The sequence below is a fragment of the Castor canadensis genome, chromosome 3 (assembly GCF_047511655.1).
Source record: "Castor canadensis chromosome 3, mCasCan1.hap1v2, whole genome shotgun sequence".
NCBI lineage: Eukaryota > Metazoa > Chordata > Mammalia > Rodentia > Castoridae > Castor > Castor canadensis.
In genome coordinates, this window is record NC_133388.1 from 139,510,701 (window position 1) to 139,531,064 (window position 20,364).

Here is a 20,364-nt window from a genome sequence, read left to right on the forward strand (position 1 = left end):
AAATTTTTATTGACCATTTCACAGTCTAGTAATTCCAATCTTCAAAGGGACCATTTCAAATATGCAGTTGTGATCTAACTGCATACAGATCAGCTGCAACTGTGCTGACCAGAAGGAACTTTTCATGCCAGTCTGACCTCACACCTTCTATTCTGCAATCTTCAAAATCAAATTAATTTCCCAAATTTACACTTGAAAATTCTATATACAACACTTTATCAACTGTACAAATCTCCATAAGTACAAAATATAATACAACATGGTCATAAACTTTAATGTCTTTTTTCACTAAACAAAAAAAACTTATGATATTTATGTTATGATAAAGATAAGGTGGGGTTTATAAAGACTGATCTCCTCTCTTAAAGATGTAGCATAATTCATCTTAAAATATTACTAAGAAACCCATCAGAGTAACGTTCGTATGAGAAGCAAGTTGTTAAGTTTGTTTGCATTTACTGAAATTATACAAGCAAAGATTATCCAGAGACAGAAATAGAATCACAATTATCAGGCCTGTAAAGAAACTATATTTCTGCAGTGAAAGAGCAGCAAATTATAAGCACTGGGAGCCCTTACTATTGAGCATCCTTTTTTGCATGACTATGCACCTGCTATTGACTTTACCATAGTAATCCCATTCTATCTAATATTGAAATCAAAGGCATGTTATTATCATTGAGAATGTGTTTGTTTTTGGTTTTATTTATTTTTGTGGAACTGTGGTTTGAAGTAAGGACTTTACACTTGAAAACAAGTGCTCTACTGCTTGAGGCACTCCTCCAGTCCATTTTACTCTAGTTCTTTTGGAGATGGGGTCTCATGAACTCAGTGATCCTTTTGATCTCAACCTCCCAAGTAGCTTGGGACTGTTCAAATAAATTAAGGTACCTCAATACAACAAATTTAACATAACAATTAAAAATAATATAATACAGCTATAATGTTGTCATATGGAGGGATTTCTAAGATATGTCAATGGAAAAAAGCAAGGTAAAAAAGAATGCATATAACATAACCCCACATGTAAAGATATGCACATGTGTATATTTGACTATGCAATCATGAAGGGATCACAAAATGATAACAATTGATTGTTCAAGAAGTCGTAATTTTAACTGAAATGCTTCTACATAGTTTGATGTTTTAAGATAGACAATAGTTAATGATTCAATGTAAAAAAAATGCTTTATCTATTTGTAACCAAATCCTTGATATATTTGATTCCTAAAAACCAAAGTTGAGGTCTGGAGAAGTGGCTCAAGTAGTAGACCACTTGCCTAGTGTGCACAAGGTCTTGAGTTCGATCCTTAGTACTGCCAAAAAAAAAAAAAAGTTTGCAAAGAATCAGTTTATCCTTAGTTGCTTACATACTGCAAAACTAAAGCAAGGCCGTTTTTGTAATTTCAGACCATGAATGCATTAATTTAGAACAAACAGAGCCAAAAGATCTTGTGAACAGGACTGTGATATAAAATGCCGTATTTTTATGTTATGAATCTTTGAAAAATAAAAAAAGTTCTCAATTCTTAAGATACTATATATATTCTGTCAAACATTAAGAAGTTTCTAGGTGATCAATCTCTTATTACTATTTGTGAAAAATATATTACTGTATTAATTGAATTTTTAAGTAGTATTCTTGGAGTTAGACAAGATATAAGAAGTGGTTATTCCATGTTGAAAGTATTTGAGTTTATATAACATGTATTCTGACTACAATCTAGCTTTTCAATCCTTTCTTTTTCTGGTACTGGAGTTTGACCTCAAGGCTTCATGCCTGCTGGGCAGGCACTCTACCACTTCAGCCACTCCACCAGTCTCTCTTTTTTTTAATGGGTTGAGTATGGCTGAGATAGGATCTCACAACTATGTGGGCTTGCTTTGGATGGCAGTCCTCCTGATTTCTGCCTTCTAGGACCTAAGATTACAGGAGTGAGCCACAAGTGCTGGGTTCCAATTCTTTCTCATTGTTCTACCACCCTACAAATTAATCACACCTACTGTTCAGCAGACATGCCTACCTTTGAATACTCACAGTGCTCACTCCTACACCTTCCCACCCATGTTCATGCTGTTCATGGATCTGAAATGTCCTCAAGAGGCCTATTCTAACCACTTCAATTGAGAGATTCTTTTCATTCTCTGAGCTCATTTGCATACTACTTGTTTTACAATGTCTTCTATGATTGCAATGTATGTACATGGCAATGTCCCTGATGGATAAATTGAAGTACCAAGCAAACAACCACCTCATCCACATCTTCAGTCTTTAATTACCACATGTATCTGTCAGCCTGGCCTAGTATCTGCACAGAGCACATATCCAATGGAGTCCAATACATATGTGGGTGAATGGCAACGGATAGCAGAACTCTTGTGAAAGTTAACTCCAATCAATTTGAAATCTCATAAAAAATAAGTGCCTCAGTTCAACATATGATAATCTCTATTTCTTAATTGAAAATAGTTGCTAAATTCATTCTCAGTCATATTCTTTCTGGACTAAAAAATAAAGGTGAATTTCATACCCTTTAACATTTCTATTTTATTTTCTAATTACTTAATCATTTATGCATTGATAATATGAACCCTCAAGTTTTTCAGTTCTTTAGGCTGTGAAGTACAGTGCTGCCTTTATATTTCACTGAATCAGAACACTGTGGAGTGAGTTCCTACTTCACGTTACACTTATTTTCAAGCCTCCTTAGAATGTTTTGCAAAATAGCATAGCTGCTATTTAGATCTATGCATAATTACTTTCTATACTGTACTATATTTGAACAATTCAGTTCTCTTTTGTGTGGTCCTTATTAAAAGATCCTTGCAGATTAATTTGCCCCTCCCCTTTTAATCAAAGCCATTTTGAGTGCTCTTTGCCCCTATAGGTGCTTTTTCTCTAGTATATTGATGCTATTACACAACACTCTTGGCATGAAATTCCTACTGCTTTCCAATCAGTTATATTTAAAATAATGATTCTCAAATCTCTGTTTCATTATAAAATTTCTGCTGCTCCTTAGTGTGATGGAAAAATAAATGTAATGTAAAGAGTTGCTTAAATAAAACTTTTTTTCAATTTTTATATATTGAAGTATTTATGTCATATAACTGGTGGTAGAGGTTTAGAGGGCACTAAAATGTTGGACACCTTATGTCAGGCCCTTCATAACTTTTTTATAATTCTATGGAATACAAAATTGGGAACCACTAAGTTAATAATACCTGTAGAAAATATAATAATAAGGAGGGGTGAATAGGATGGAAGTATGTTTCATATTTACATATGAAGACAGTATAATGAAACCCACTAAAAACTGTTTGAAAGAAATGGGAAGAGGGAGAGGGGAAATGGGAATATAATAAGACTAAACTTGTTCACGGCACACTGTACACATATGTGGAATTACCTTAATGAAATCCCCTCCTAGTATTAAGGTGTACTAAGTCAAAGTTTAAAGAAAGAATATTCAAGCTGAAAAAATAATAAAAGCCTGTTTTCAGAAAAAAACAACCAATGCTTAAAAATTACCTAATATGTACAAAGGATGATTCTAAGAACCTTTCATGCATGAACTCCGTGTCACAAGTCTCAGAAGTATTATTATTGCACAAACATTAATTATTAAAAAATGAAACATAAAGAACTCACAGGAAAAATATCTGAAGTCATGAAACCAGTGCATGAGGGAAAGGAATTACAAAGGAAATTTCCTCCAGAGTGGATGCTCCTAACCACTGTACTGGTGTGCATTAGATTTCAATCCACTTTAATGTACTGATATTAAAATTGAGCTACTAAATTCCTTTCATTTTACTACATAGACTTTTAATAATGGTTTCTTGTATTTTAAAAATATTGTAAAATCTTGTATCTGAAATGGAACCCTAAGCAGCAAAAGATTCGATCAGTGTCTCCGATGTGCATGTGTCCCTTCGACAGCATGCAGAATTCTCTCTCTTCTAGAAATACATGTTGAATTTTAGATCATTTATTCAGGAATTTTCTCAATGTAAAAAAAAATGGAACTTCAAGTGGTCTGCAGAAAACCAGACATTTATTGTAAGGCCCTAAAATTAAGAACATTTAAATTCTTAAAATAAGAATTTTTGAAAGATAACCATGTAAGGATATGAATTACAACAGGAGCAAAATGCTATGTTGAAGATGACTGAGCAGATCCAGCTCTAGCATAAGCACAAAATATAAGAATATACCTAAGAAAAAATATTTCTGGTGTTCTAAACATGAAAAAATCATTGCTAGGAAATGGCATCAGAATCTATAGCCAAAGTGGTAAACAACCAAGCTCATGTCCTTGCAGTGAAGGGAATCTTATTAGATACAGCCCATAACACGTAGCATTCCATTTCTTGTTTGTTTTTGTTTTTGTTCTCTTCTTCTGGAGATTGAACCCAAGACCTCATGCATGCTAGGTAAGTGATCTACCACTGAGATACACCCCAGCCCAATAGTCAGTATTTTAATGGCTATGCAGGGATGAGAAAGAAAAAAAAATCTTGAATCTGGTTGAGGCAGGAAACATAAAGCTTGAACTTTGTAGTCTTGTCTCAGACAAATAATAGCTGATGAAATATCCAGTAGTTCAGAGAAGTATACAAGAACCTATCTGTGCCTGGAACTCTATATGGGGAAAAAAATCCTCCTCTGCAAATAAATTACAATCTAAAGTCTATACCATATGTAGGAATAGACAAGGGAGTGATTCCTTTCCTACTCATGATTAATGGTCACAGATGATACCCGTATCACATAGGGCAGAATAACAAGAGAAATTGTAAAAAAAAAAAAAAATTCTTGTGTGTGATATATGAGTCTTCAGATTGAAAACCCAAAGATTCAGGATGAACTATCCTTTTTAAGCATGTTCAATGAAACATGTACAGCAGGTAGATATTTGACTGGGCCAAATGTACTATCTACTAGTAACAGACTGAGAAAAGGAGTCCTATCAATGCCTGTCTCTTTAGATTCTTCTTATCCTGCATATGCAACATTCCTTCCTTTTGCATATGGAACAAAATCTTCTCTGGAACAGGGGTCTTATGATGTCACCAAACAAGGTAGGTCAAACACTTATTCTCATGGTCAATTCTCACAAAGAAAGGTTGTGGAAAGAGTAATATTTTTAAATTTTATGACAACTTTGGGGAAAAGAGGGTTCTATTTTCTATGACTCCCTTTGGGGAAGAAGAATTCTGGCTTTTATGGCTTGTCTTAGGGGAGAATGAAGGGTGAAATCAGGATCTTCTAGGTTGAACCAATGCACTTAGTGCCAGAAGGCAAACTTACTTCAGAGACTTCTGAGACCTTCATTTTGGGATATATGTTCTAAGCCCCAACATGTACTAATATGTAGAATGTGAATATATCTTGCTCAAAATACAGATACAATTTAGAATTAAGCTAAAGCTAACTTCAAAATTCAAAGCTTCTGAAATTTTACCATTAATCCTTAAGGTCTCATTCTAAGAGATTTAGGGTAGGTTGAGGTAAGTACATCAAATCAACTAGAATATGAATTGACAATAAAAAGGAACACAAAATTCACTTAAGATATTTCTCTTAGAACTTGAGACAAATAATCTGACAGATAATACTATAAACATATCAAAGAAAGATAAAAAGCAGTAGAAGCATTAAATAACAACACATTGTAGAGAATAAACCTCTAGAAAAAAATTACTGAAATTTGAAATTTATGATTGATTTGAATACCAGATTAAATAAAGCTACAGAGCAAATTAGTGCTATGATATTAATCTAAGAAATTTACTTGGAATGAGATGAAAATATGAAAGATTTGAGGTCTGTGAAGAAGTGGAATAAGCAGATTCAATATATATTTAATCAGTGGTTGAAAGAAGTAAATAGAAGAGATGGAAGATGAAATAGTCAAAGAAATAAACATTAAAATTTCATGGAATCAAAGAAAAATAAACCCTTATATATAAGAGCATACTAACCTGTGTGATAGATAAATAGAAACAAATCAAACTCAGCTATATCTGGTGAAACTCATGTTTCACAAAGACCAAAAAATAGATTATCAACCAGAATCAATAAAGAAACAACAGTGACAGAGGCATCAGACTCTCATCAGCAGTAACAGAGGTAATAACAAAATAGGAATTTCAAACTGCTAACAGCAAATGACTGTCAAATGAGAAATTTATACCCAAATAAACCACCATTCAAAACTAAAGACATTGATTGTTCTACATACATCATTACTGAAAGATTAATATCATACATTTCATTAATTTAAAGAGAAGAATGAATAAGCGAATACTGGAGGAAAAACTCATTCTAAATTAAAACCAATTAACAAGCAGTAGAAACATTCTTAAATTTAAAGAGTTAACACTACGTAACAATGACACGAGGAATGGGAATCAGTTTGGTGGGTATTGAAGTCGTGGTCCTTATACTGTTTATTCTGATCTGGTTTTTCTCTTCTGTGTCTTCAATCCTAGGATATAGTCTATGTTAAATAAACACTTCTTGAGTGAATCACAGAATCAGAATTTCATGGCTGAAGGAGACCATGACCATGACTCCAGCTTGTTCCTCAGGCTCTAAGAATATCACACACTTTGATCAAGGATCATCTGCGTTGAGCCAAAGCACTGGTGCCTGAAGGCAGCTAGGTTTTTAAAAGTGTATTGACCATGGTGGTATACCCCTCAAGTCCACCTTGAAGGGATGCCTCCCAGTCTGGTCACCTGTAGCATTAATGATGAGGCATTACTGAGCACACCTGGGGACCCCACGTATGCTTACCTCTCCCCAAGGCAGGACCACCCAAATGTAGACTTCCTTGAGTAGAAATCCTGTGATGCATGATCCACTTTCTACATGTACCTTAATGGTTTTAGTTTAGGAGAGATAAAACATCTTTTTAAATAACAATCTTTGGGGCATGACTTACTCAACCCATGTTCTAAGAACCTTAAAGCTTATTGTTGTTCTATTTTATGGCAATGAGCCTTACCACCTTAAAGTTCTTATACTGACATCCTTCTCACTTTTTAAGATTATGGTGACTGACCAAATATCTGGCCCAATCCTAAATTTGCCATGCCACACCTTTGATAGAAACATTGCACATGTGAGTCATATCTATCTATCTATGATCTATACATCTATCTAATCACATACTGTAAATTTTATGACCCTCATCTCTACTGTGATGCAGCACTCCATACTAGTAACATCTAGCCCACTCACCCACTCTGATTCTTTCCATTTAAATTTGCTACTTTTGAACACAAACACAGATGCCACCAGCTTGTTAACATCGTTGAACTTGTTTTTGTCTTACTACCGTTTAGTCTTGCACTATTCTGTATTCTTTCTATGTACCATATACTATTAAGAATGCTTCCCAATATATATACATACTGTGTTGTATGAAGGATTATTCCAATCATTTTCATGTTTTTGTTCTTCTAATTTCCTCGAAACATACTGTAAACAGATGGTGTATCATTAGAATTACTAAATATTAGTAGGTACATAGCTGAAAAAGTGGGATTATTTTTTAAATCCTCCCGTTACTGTGAGAATTTAGTAAGATGTAACAATCACCGGCATAGGTCTCACCCTTTGTGAAAAACACATGATTTGCTCTATCATTTACTATCCAAAGCAATCCTATTTCATCGCATGTCTTTATATATATTACTTGAACTTATCTTTCGTGGAAGGCTATTATACAGACCATATCAAAATTAGAGCCCAGTGAAAAATTCCACAGACAAAACATTCTTCAAGATGTTCCTAACTTGGAATTTTCTAAATATTTTTATTAGTTCCTTCAATTATTAGATTTCTTTATACCACATACATAAGACAACTTCAGTTTTGAATTGAATCTTCAGTAAAGATGGAATTAGTTTAAATAAACCATTGAAAGCCTGGCTTTTTCTTTTCTTTGTTCACATACATTTTTAAGTACCAAAAGTTGCTTTGACATTTTCAAAGTTATATTTCTCTTTGGTACATTACTGGAGACACTAGGATTAAAATACTGTTAGCAAAAATTTCTCTTATACTATTTCTGATATGACAAAGATGAAAACATTGCTCCAAATAATTTCATCTTAATTTATATAATTTTTAAACTAGTTCAGAAACTATGGGGACAGCACTGAAATTTGCAATTGCTAAAGACAATAATGTTCACGAACCTCTTTGGAGTTATTTCCTCACGTAGAAAAGCACATCGGAGCTAAAATTATTTATGAAAATCTTAGTTTCCTAAGGTCAAGATAATCTAATAACGGAATGTTTTCAGAAACATAAATTATCCAGAATTCGTGAACTATGAAAACCAGATCTTCCTGCTCTGCCTTTTCTGACTCCAATTCATAATAAATGGAGTGTCTATTGCTTCATCCCTGATGTCTCTTGTCCATTTGTAAATAGCTAGTCTGGAAATTAGAAGACTATCTTACACCAATGTCAGAATTTTTAAATTTTTGCCTAAACAAATTATAAAGTATGCTTAATTATCTCTGTGAAAGCAATTTAGTAACAGTAATATAGACATGAAAACTTAATTTTTTAAAGAAAAATAATCTAGACATGGCAGGAAGAATCAGTAATACTCTTAGATTATGAAGGAAAAAGAATTTTCATATTCTGGTAATAAAGTGATATTTTTACCCATGTCTTCCTTTAATAGAGGCATTGTAAACTTATTAAATGAAATAAAGCTGGAATTTATGATCAAAGGTAAAATTTTCCCAATAAATAAGATTGCACACATACAAAGAAACACTTAAAAGTTGAATTCTTATTCCACGTTGTTTAGCTGAGAAACATGTGGAACCCAGACTGTATAAATTACTTCAAATTATCCTTTTGACTCCTGTGCCTAGACGTTCCCATTTTTAAAGAGGGAAAGTTATACATTTTGCTATTTTAGGTCTGCCACAGGATAGATAACTAAAATAATGAACTAAAAATAGATATTAACTGAAAATGGTTAGTCGAAATTCAGCTACAATATACACAACAAAGAGAAAACCAGGAATTCTGCTGTCCTGAATAACTGCTCAAGCAAACTGGTGAGCTGTGAATGTTCTGAGACCAAGAACACATACAAATATCTTTTCCCCTCTTCTGGTACAGTCTTCATATTTCAATTCTCAGAGTGAATCCCTTCTCAGAGAATCACCAGCCCAGAGTACACAAAACCCAGAGGTACTTACCACATAAACGTCCTCTTGACTCTGGACTTGTTATTGTAAATCACAAAACAAATAAATAAGCTTAACAGTCTTTCTATTGCAACAACTTGACAGTGTCATGCCAGGAGATCCTAGAAACTGGATACTAGATTAAAGAAAAGATAGTGGTGGCTCTGTGGTGTGTGGTTAGTCTACGTAATGAATTTCTCACATTTTCTTTTTTGTGAGAAATCTTCAGAAGCACAAACTATAAAAGGAAAAGTTTTAAAATGTCATATAAGCACATGCATTTCTAGAATATCTATGGTTTTCATTTATATGAAAATATAAATTTATGTGACCCAAGTTAATAATAACCTTTAGCAAAAATTTTCAAAATTTTATAGGGAGAAATTTGTGGGAAAATTCTTCTACTTTCTATTTTGTTGTATACTATGGTATATAGTATGGTATGTTTAACTCTCTTTTGCTTTACCATTTGCCTCCTAAAAATGGGAGAAATTAAGCATTCATCATACTTGTTATAGGATCAACTTATAAATATATGTGTGCATATACACATGTGGATATGTGGATACACATATATACATATGTGTGTAAATAGATGCTTTATCATTGGTGCTATTAATTACCTTTTCCACTGCACTGGGAAGGAGAGCAATCACCTCCCCTCCTGCTCCGTTGGGCTCTTGAAATGCTACTTGAATTGACCTTTAGGTGTTTGCTTGTAGAGCCCACTTGTTATTTGAAAAAAGGCATGTTCCAATCCAAAGTGCTATTTCAAGTGCACTAATTTAACCAGAGTGATTCACAGATGACTTCTTTAATAAATAAACCTTTTCCTTTTTTATGTTTTGTAAAAATTATTCTTTAATGGTGTATAGAAGCCTCACTGGAAAGTCAGAAAGAGCTTTTGGTAACCAAGTAAACTCAAAAAGATACTACCTAGGGACAGTGAGTGACCTCACCCTGAGAATAGCACTTAATCTCCTTTTTCTGTGACCATCAACCTTTCCCCTCCCTGTCAGCAATTCTTCCTAAACTTCACTTTACCAGTCGTTTATTTTCTTTTTCTTTTTTGTGGAGATGGGACTGGGGTTTGAACTCAGTGCTTTGTACTTTTAAATCAGGTGCTCTACCATTTGAGGAACAACTTCAGTCCATTTTGTTCTGGTTATTTTGGAGATGGTGTCTTTTAAACTATTTGCCCAGACTAGCCTTGAATGCAGTTCTCCAGACCCCAGCCTCCCAAGTAGCTAGGATTACAGGTATGTGCCACCATTGGCGACTTATCTACATTTGTAACATGTATTCTTTTCTTCATGTATATTTCTACCTTACCAAAGAAAAAAAATGCTTATCTTAAGGGTAGCCAGACCAACAAGAAAATTTAGCCTAATATAACTAAATGAGTAAACAATCCTGTTTAGTAGTAATGGGTTTAGTGGTAAGTGACTGTGGGGTGTTAGCTAGAGGCATGGGTAGCTAGTTTGGATCAAGGAATAGGACTTAGCAATTTAGCTAAAAGGCTAGTAAATAATACTAGTAGGTGCCGTATAAATATGGCCTAAATGTCAGGTGTGATTCCAAATGTTCTTTTGTTATTGTTGTTTGGCAGTAGCAAAGTTTGCATTTAGGGACTTGTGCTTGCAAGGTAGATACTCTAAGATGTGGGCCATATCCCTATCCGAGAACTTACAATGGCAAGTTTTCTGTAAACTCTTTCTTATTTAGTTTGCCAGTGCTGGAGTTTCAACCTAGGGCATTGGGCATGCTAGACAATGGCTCTACCACTGAGCTACATCCCCAGTACAAATTGTTCTGTAGGTGTCAACTAGTTTAATATGATGACCAGGCAGTGTTCTGTCTATAGATGAGAACACTGAGAAACAGAGATTAAGCAACTTGAGTAAGAATTACAGTTCATAAGTAGTGGATCTTGGATTTAAACCCAGGCAAGCTGACTCCAAAATTCATATATAATATGACAGAATCATATTATAAAGATTCTATCTTGCCTTTCAAAATGGAGATTTTCAATATGAAAGCTTTCAGAGAAAGTTCTTCATGTATTTATTACTCAAAAATATGACAGGAAATTCTGTCTTTGATACCCCTCCTTATCCCGTCTACAAATCCTAGGCATGATGACTCCAGATCCCAGCAGGGATTGATTTAGATAGAAATAGATTCTACTGGTTTTTACCCATGAAACACTGGTAGTCCTAAGTAAAATCCTTATGCTCCCTTTAAATGTGGAATTTAATTACAAATTATCTTTCCTGTTCATTTTTTTCCTATAAGCCTAAACAATTTTAGAAGAGAGAGTGGTACCTGGACAAAAGTAAAAACTCAAAAGCACAAATAGCTTATTATCATTGTATTAAAAAACTTAAAACTTTGTAAATTATTGTTAGTTTTTCCTTTTAAAGTTCTACAAGAAAATAATAAGAACCATGCTTAATTCTCTGGAGGAAAATACAAGATGTTTTTATTGAGTTAGTTTTCCTGCCCTATGATGTATCTAGGTATTTTTATTTTTAATGACTATTTTAGGACTATTACAATATGTTGGAATTTACTTGCTTTGAATGAAAAGCATTAAGAGCAGTGTTTTCAATAATGAATAAATTAATCTTAATTTTAATTTAAAAAATCATTTGGCCTAATTCTGTGCTATGTATTGTACTATATGATAAACATAGTCCGGCTATCCCTTCCTGTATAAAATCTGAAATAAATACCATATTGATACATTGTACCTGAAAGAGTCATTCATGAACAACAGGTGTTTCCAGTCATTCTTCCTCAACTAACAAGCAAAATTTGCTATAGATGTCATATTGAGGATTGTACTTAAGCATCGTTTAATGTGACCTTTATCACTGTAGATGAAAACATAACCTAAGACAGTGAATGGATGTTGCATCAGGTTTTATTGTTTGGTGATCTGGGTGGGGGAAGTTGGTAGCAATGGAGAACAGTGTTGAGGACAAGTTAAATGGCAAAAAATTATTAATTTTACATGAATTCACAAAATAACTTTGTATTATGGAAACACTATACTGGCCATTTCAACTAGAAGCATGAATCCATAATAAGAAATAAGAAAATTGCTTCTTGTTTTAATTAGAAGGTATATTATTAGAATTAGGAGAGAATTACACAGAATAGTCATTACCAGGAATTAACGTAAAAGAAATTTACATATTTTATATAGTAATTTAAAATTTTCTCAATAATACTGTCAACCTAGCATTTCTATAACTCTACCAACTAATGGTATTAAAAGAATCAAACACCTTGGCCAAGCCATGCTCCAGGCATCACTGCAAAGGACACCTGTGCGAACAAGTTTAAAGAGTGCCTGGTAGAGAAGTGGTGCTTGTTTTATAAACACAGTGACCACGTAGTTCTAAAAAGATGATGCTACCAGAAAATTCAGGCCCACTGTTAAATTTTCATATTTTAAGGAAACACAGAAACTGATTTTTGTAAGGGTAATCAAACATATGTGAAATCTAATGATTTCAAAGTTTTGATTTAAATTTCAAAAGTACCGAGTATAACATACATAAGCTACCAAAGTAAAAATAAGGTCTAGTCTTCCATATTTCCAAGTATGATGCAATTTTGATCGATTCGTTTACTAATATCTTCTTCTTTGGACATTGAAAAATGCTATAAGAAATTACATGTGTAGTCTTGTGGCTTTAGAAGCACAAAAATAGCCAGTAATTCACAATACATGTTTACATTTGTTGCTTTCATTTAATTGTTAACATCTCTGGCAAGAAAGGCAGTCTTTCCAGGTAGGTATTAAAGTTAGAGAAATCATTGGCACCACCAAACAACAAATGATGAAGTCAAATCTGAACTCAGCACTTAGCTCCAAATTTCAGTGCTCTTGCTATCAAAACAGTAATACTTAACTAAAAAAACACATTAGAGGAAATCTGAAATACAAGCAAATGTTAGAATATGAGTAAACAAAAGACCAAAAAGGGGCATGAATAAATAGAGAAAATGATTCTGAATTCTGTCTGTCATTTGTTAGGATTTGCCCTTTTTATGGGAACAAAAACAATTCTTCTGTCTCTTTTCTTCTCCCCAGTCTCTGCTTCCTTACACCAGGCCTCAGAAGTTCAGACTGATGAAACATTACTCTACAGGCACAAACAGTATTTGGAGATGGGGAGAGTGTGAGAAAGTAGAGGAGAAAGAGATACAGAGAAATGACTTACCAAGCATGGTAGTACACATCTAGAATTCCAATCCTGGGGAGACTGAGACAGATGGATTGTGAATTCGAGGCTACATATCAAGTTCCTGTGTCAGATAAATAAATAAATAAATAATACTCATAAATTAACTTGACTTCTTTTTATAAGGAAAACAAAACCCAGAACAGATAATAGTTAATGATACCCTGAGCTTAACTAACCTTTCATTCATAGAGCTTCCTCAGCCTGTGGTCAAGAATCATAGGTTCTATTCTGCCAGGCAGGAAACTGAAAGAAGGAGGGATTCACCACAATGCCCATTTGAGACTGGGAAGTGCTCTACTGCAATGTTTCCCAGATTTTTAGATTTCATGGAGCAGCGACATTTCAAATAAATATACAAGATCCATCATTGACTTGCCAGCATTTTAATTTTGCCAAGAAAAGACATTTAAAAATAAACAAAGGCAAAAACAAGGATAAATGACTTTCACCACTATTTCATAAAAAAACAGATAGTGTCATGCCAAGGTTTATAAAACTCTTACTGTAGAATAAAGTCTGCTTTATGAAAAATTCACCATATTACAGCTTTTTAAAAAATGTAACTGAGGATTAATGCATACTTCATCATGGACTAAATGTGGGCTGCTGGCCAACATTTCAGAACTACCAGAATGTGGGAATAAGCCCTAAACTGAGGGTCAGAGGATGAGACTTTAGTCTCTATCAGTCAAAAAGTATGCAACATGGGCCAAGAAGTTCCCCAGCTCTGGATCTCAGACTAGCTCATTTGCAAAAAGAGACTTTCCGACTGGCTCAGGAATTCTTCATTTTACACAGAATTAAATGTCAGGGTCAGACCAACACTACAGATGCAACTGGGAGCCTTGGGGTTCAGATCACTCGTTTCCAGGTCTTGTCCTCTCAAGTGTCAGGAATAAAACCTGGAAGTTGAGGAATGGTTGCTGCCAAACCTGCTATTTTACCTAAGTCCACTATTAGCTTTTAGAACACTTGAATGAAAATATTACGTTGACCAGCCTGTTTATTTTTAAATTCTTCATCACCCTATTTTTTTAGAGTAATTATTGTTCCTGATTGCATGTTGTTGCTTATTATATGTGTAGGAAATATAAAAAGATACCAGAAGAAGGAAAGTATAGAGAGCAGACACAAAGCAGTAGGAAACAAGAGACTGAAGGATGAATCTCACAGTGTGATCCCTGTTTAAAAGTAGCTCATACCTGACACTGCTCTTGACAAGAGACACTACTGGTATGTTAAACGTTTGTGTGTCCACAACTGAAAAATATAAGCAGGGAATGGAGCTGAACAATCTAATGTATCAACAAAAATAATATTTCATCTTTCTTGTCTAGGTGCCTGCAAGAGGGAGTCTGAAATATCTACACATCTTGTTAAACTTCAACAAAGTCCTAAAAAGTTAGGTTTGAATCTTTGGATCAAATAGTTTAAAAGTTGAGAAAAGAAACCACAGGAAGCCTAGAAACAACAAGGCAGAAGCAGATTTAACTAAGATTTTCCTTTCCTTACCCTCTTTTAGCTACACCCATAATATAATTATAGCTTAGCATTTGCATTTAATTATACAGTAGTGAGAAGCATTCTAAATTTTATAGCAGTGCTGAACCAAACAGCTTTATTGCCAATAGGTTTTGTACTTCTATTATGAGGAATGAATTTCAAACAGGCAAATACAAATCTTGGTTAAATAAGACAGAATAAAGACATTTGTTGGTGTGTCAAACATAGATGTATTTACGAAAAAAAGTACAAATAAACAAATGTTGTGAATTTGCTTAGGCAAAATAGGAAGCTCTCAATAAGTATTAGCTGTTATTTGAAAACATGTTTTAAGAATTTTTTGGTTTCCATGCCAATAAAACAAAATGTACAGAAGAGTTAGTATAAGGTTTTCATTTTCAAGTTTCTTTTTAAAGGAAAACCCACAACATTCACTAGAACCATATACACCTCCTTTGGTGTTATTCCACTTCCTTTTTCTCTCTCCTAAACTCTAAAGGTGTTTAAAAAGAGGGTAAGATCCTTCCTTGGGGTGGATTTGTGGTACCAACCACAGGAATTTCACATAACTTTAGTGCATAAGTAATTGCTATCATGAAAATTCCTGATTTTTCAAAAATAAATGATGCATAAAAGGCACATAAAAGTTCAGTTAATAAGTCCCAACGCGTTCAAGAACATATCTTAACTCAGCCAATGGAACTAGTTTTTTATTCATTGGAGACCTCTTAAATGTATTGCCTCAGTGCATAGTAAATCTATTCTTTTAGCAGGTTTATTCCTTTTTCTGGTAGTCAATTAAGTGGCCTTTCATGAAATGTAGCAATGACATACATTTGTGGAGGGAGGTACATTCTTATAACTTTTCTGATTGTCTTTTGGCTTTAATATGCATTCTTTATGAGTGTTATTTCTTAAGTAGGTTTATGCCTTCATCAAGTAATCATGAATATGTTTTAAGTATAAATATGAGTCTATAGAAAATGGAAACTACCATGGCTTTAACAAGGTTCATTCTTGCACAAATATCTCACTCAATCTTCAGAGAATTGTATTTTTGGAATAAAATTTATTATGTCATTTTCCTTCTTCACTTTCCAAATTATAATACCAATACTACAAAGAAAAGCAATCATTACTCTTGTATGCATTTGACTAAATATTTTTAGGTATAGAAATGCCATCAGCTATTTCACATATCTAAGATGAACCACGAGAAAGCTTTTGAAATTCAACAGCATCTATGATAATTCCTCAACCTAAGAGAAACTACACAGAAAATGTAAGAAAAATGTGTTGACATTTGTGAATTATAGAATGTAATCATACATTTAATGTTTTGGATATTAGAATTATTATTGCCTGTTTTTGTTAAAATGTTAATCTGACTAATGAATTGCTTTTTTCCATTGTAAAAGTAAAGAAAATTAAATGTTGTTCTATGTTCAGTAATTAAATCTTTAATTAGCCTTTACACAATTTATTTTCCCTACAATGCAACTAAAATATTAGGTGGTTCAAAATTGTAATTTTTCTCTCTAATCTGGAGATTAAGCTAGTATTTTATGCACTCACACCAGGTATAAATGAATACTTTTTGAATTATTATTTAGGGAATAAGTATCATAGTGATGTGATTAGATGATATTACAAACCAACACCACTATTCTCTTTAAAGGTAGACACCTAGTACAATCTACAGATGAATTAGCTATTCTTAAATTAAAGAGTATTATGAATCAGTAATAGTATGACATTCTTTTTTATGACTATAGCTTGGGTTATAATGTGACAAGAAAAAAAATGTAATGTTTCCAAAATGACAGATTTTTAGATTTGTGTTGCCTGAGGTAGTTCAGCTGAACAATAAACTATAATTTGATTGATGGGAAATTGAAGTGGTTCATCTAATATGCCAGTATAGCCAACCACGGCTTTAGGTTTTGCATGTATGATGATGTATCACAGGCTTAGAGATAATGTTGTTTGTATTAGACAGGAGATTTTTTTCTCCCACATAAAAAAGGAAGCTTTTATTACACAAGAACAATCAAAAGATTCCATGAATTAGTATAGAATCAAATTTGCTGACATATAAATTTGTAGGTCCAAATATAGAAGGCTAAATAATATAAATAATGCCCTATAACACAGTTATTGGTTAGGGGTAAATTGCACAGAATTCCTAAGTCTAAGGGAGAGAGAAATATGCACCTGGGAAAAACAATCATACTATAGCTAGTTTACCTTTATTTTAAATGAATGATGCCTTGATGAAAAGAAATCACACAAGCAACAATTATGGTAGGGTTCTTCAGCACTAGAGGGAAAAACACATTTAAAAAAGTATTAACAGGATAAAAAGCACCAATAAATGCCTTGCATATATACAAATTCAAGCTATTTATAATTAATTGCTTAATATTGATGATTTCTCAAACTTAACCACAGGAAATTGAAATTAGATGTCTATGCTGATTTCAGAGTATAATTTTTGAACAAGATGGGTCTAGTTTATCTTTTGCTATTGCAAATAATTTAAACAAGTTTTGTAAATTATGTATACAATTCAAATAACAAGAGGTCCAACTCTTTTTGTAGTTAATGTACTACAAAAATTAAATGTATGAAATGGTTTTAAAGTTGCTAAAATTTCTTAATATTTTCCAGGAATACTAGCAATGAACTCCAAATCATCCTAGATAGTAGTATATCTGTAATCTGAGAAGATAATTTTTCTCAGATGAAAATTATAAAATCTCAATGGAAATTTTCATACATCATTTTCTTCTCTGTACAAGAATAAACAGTGGAGCTGGGTGTGGTGGTGCACATACATATTTCCAGTACTCAGGGAAAGAGAATGTTGAGTTCAAAGCCAGCCTGAGCCACATAATAAGATCCTATCTCACACATGCACCAAAAAAATACAGAAAGAAAAGAAAACATAAAAGGAAAGCGTGAACTATGGCCATGTTCCAGAGAATCTGATATCATTTATGAACAATACAATTTATCCAAAGTAAAAATGGAAGCTTTTTTATTAATGAGTTTAAAAGACTTCATCGTGCACTACTTTCATAATTGGAAAAGAAATCATGATCCCTTTTATTTTGACTTTTTCTCAGCCTTCTTAGATCTCTCAGTGAGGGGAAGTTGATAAGCTTTAGTGTCAGACAGGCCAGGCCAGAAATACCAACCCCACCAATTGCTAGCTCTGTGGTCCTTAGTGTATTGAATATCATATGTATAGGGGCTTCAATTTCCTCATGTAAAATAAATTCATGAATAAACTTATATAAATGATTCAAAGAGGAGAGACTGATCCTTTAACCTTAAAGAAGAATGTTTTGGAGAGGTTTCAACAAGAATGTGATGTTTAAGGATCCCTGAAGGATGTGCTGGCTGTTAAGTGTATGACTCCAAGCAGGAAGTGCAGAGTGAAAAGCGATAAGAGGGAAGGGACGGAATGATGTAGTCCAGAATTGACGGCCCATGTTAGTTTTGCTGAGTAGATGGACATGATGTTTATTATTGACAGAATATAAGGATTGATAATAAGGAATTATCCCCAAATTTAGAGAGCACTGCCTTCAGACCTCAATTTTCATTTATTTTAGTTCCTAAGTTAATTTGCTTGTGTTATTCTGGAAAACTTTTATTTAAATTTCCTATTAGAATTACTAAAACATAACTGAATCATGGAAATTGAGAGAAGAAAGAAACAGCATGTTAATATCAATAACACCATCACCTTCAACAGGTAAGAGAAAGGACACCCAAAGAGGATTTGACATAATGCTTGATTCATCCACAACCATTCACAATATGAAAGTCTTTCCTTTCTCCTATAATATGCAGATTATTTTACCTCTACTTAGAATTTGAAATAATAACTTAAGTAACATTTATTGTGCTTCTGCTTTGGTAACCAGAAAATCATTCTGGAATTCATGAGAACTTGCTGATCATTGTTTTAGTTATTTCTTTCTGTACAGGTTTCTTATTTGTGTCATCGTTTTCCCATCCAATTTATTACATTTATGTACAATTCTTTACATTCAGTTATATTTTATTCACATTAGTTCAAAAATTCATTCTATAAAGTTTCATTTATGTTAGATGTACTGCTGAGGTTTTGGAAATAAAGGTACTTACCGAGGAGGCCCAACTCAGTTTAACTGTAAATTTTTAACATAATATTTTCATGATATAAAATTAGTATCCCATGAATGCAGTTGAAATAACAATGAGACTCATATATTTTTATTGTTATGATGGCTGCTGTTTTTAGAGTAGATTTCCATAGTTTATGTCAAGGGTCTACAAATGATAGCCTGCAAAATCCAGCCTACTGCGTCTTTTTTAAATTAAGTTTTACTAGAACACATTTTTATTTTCATCTTTGCTGCTTTCTTGCTGCAGCAGCAGAGTTGAGTTTTGGTGACAGAGATCATATAACCCCCAAAGTCAAAAATATTTGTGATTTTATACATAACTTGTGTCAACCTGTAGCCCAGATAGTAAATACTTATTCATTATGGTTTTAGATATGTCTACTAATTGCAAATTTAAGACCTAATTCTTTTTATGATTACTCAGTATTTTGATAAAAAAATCAGTAAAAATATTACCCTTTTACAGTTAGCATTGTAGAGTTGTTGCAACAGAGAATTAAAGGCAATCTTTGCAGTCAATTAGAAATAATTGGGTATACCAAGTTTAAAACAGAACATTTTTGTAGCAGAGTAACACAAAAGAGCAGCTTATAGAAACCCATCTTTGGAAGTGCATACACAGTACATATGTATAACATATACATATATAACATACAACACAGACATGTGCATATATAGAGAGAAAGGCAAACAGAGCAAATTGACAAAAATAAAAAGCTGCTCTAATAAACATGTGAAGCAGAACAGCCAAGAGTCCACCTGCACACCTTCCTCTCATCCTCAAGGAGTTTCACACATACCTGTGAAACTCAGGACTTGACTATAACTGACAGTCACTGGCGCAGAGGTTTCATACAAGAGTTTACCATCAATTTGATGCTAGCAACATTTGTCACAGAACAACCAGACATACTTGACTTATGTTAATTGTCATTCTCTACAGTATGTCTACCCTTAACTTTCTCCACTTGGTCATCTATCCCTACCTATGTACCCTCCAGTCTGTCCAAATATAAGTCATCATTTAGGAATAAGAAATCTATTCTATATCATTTTTTAGCACTTTCTAACTAACTTTACTGGAATTCACCCTTCACCTCTACACTCTGCCTCTCTGTGATTACAGAAGTAAGCAGCATAAAAATCTGTCACTTATAACTATAAAATTAGCAATACCAATAATTCACTCATTAAAG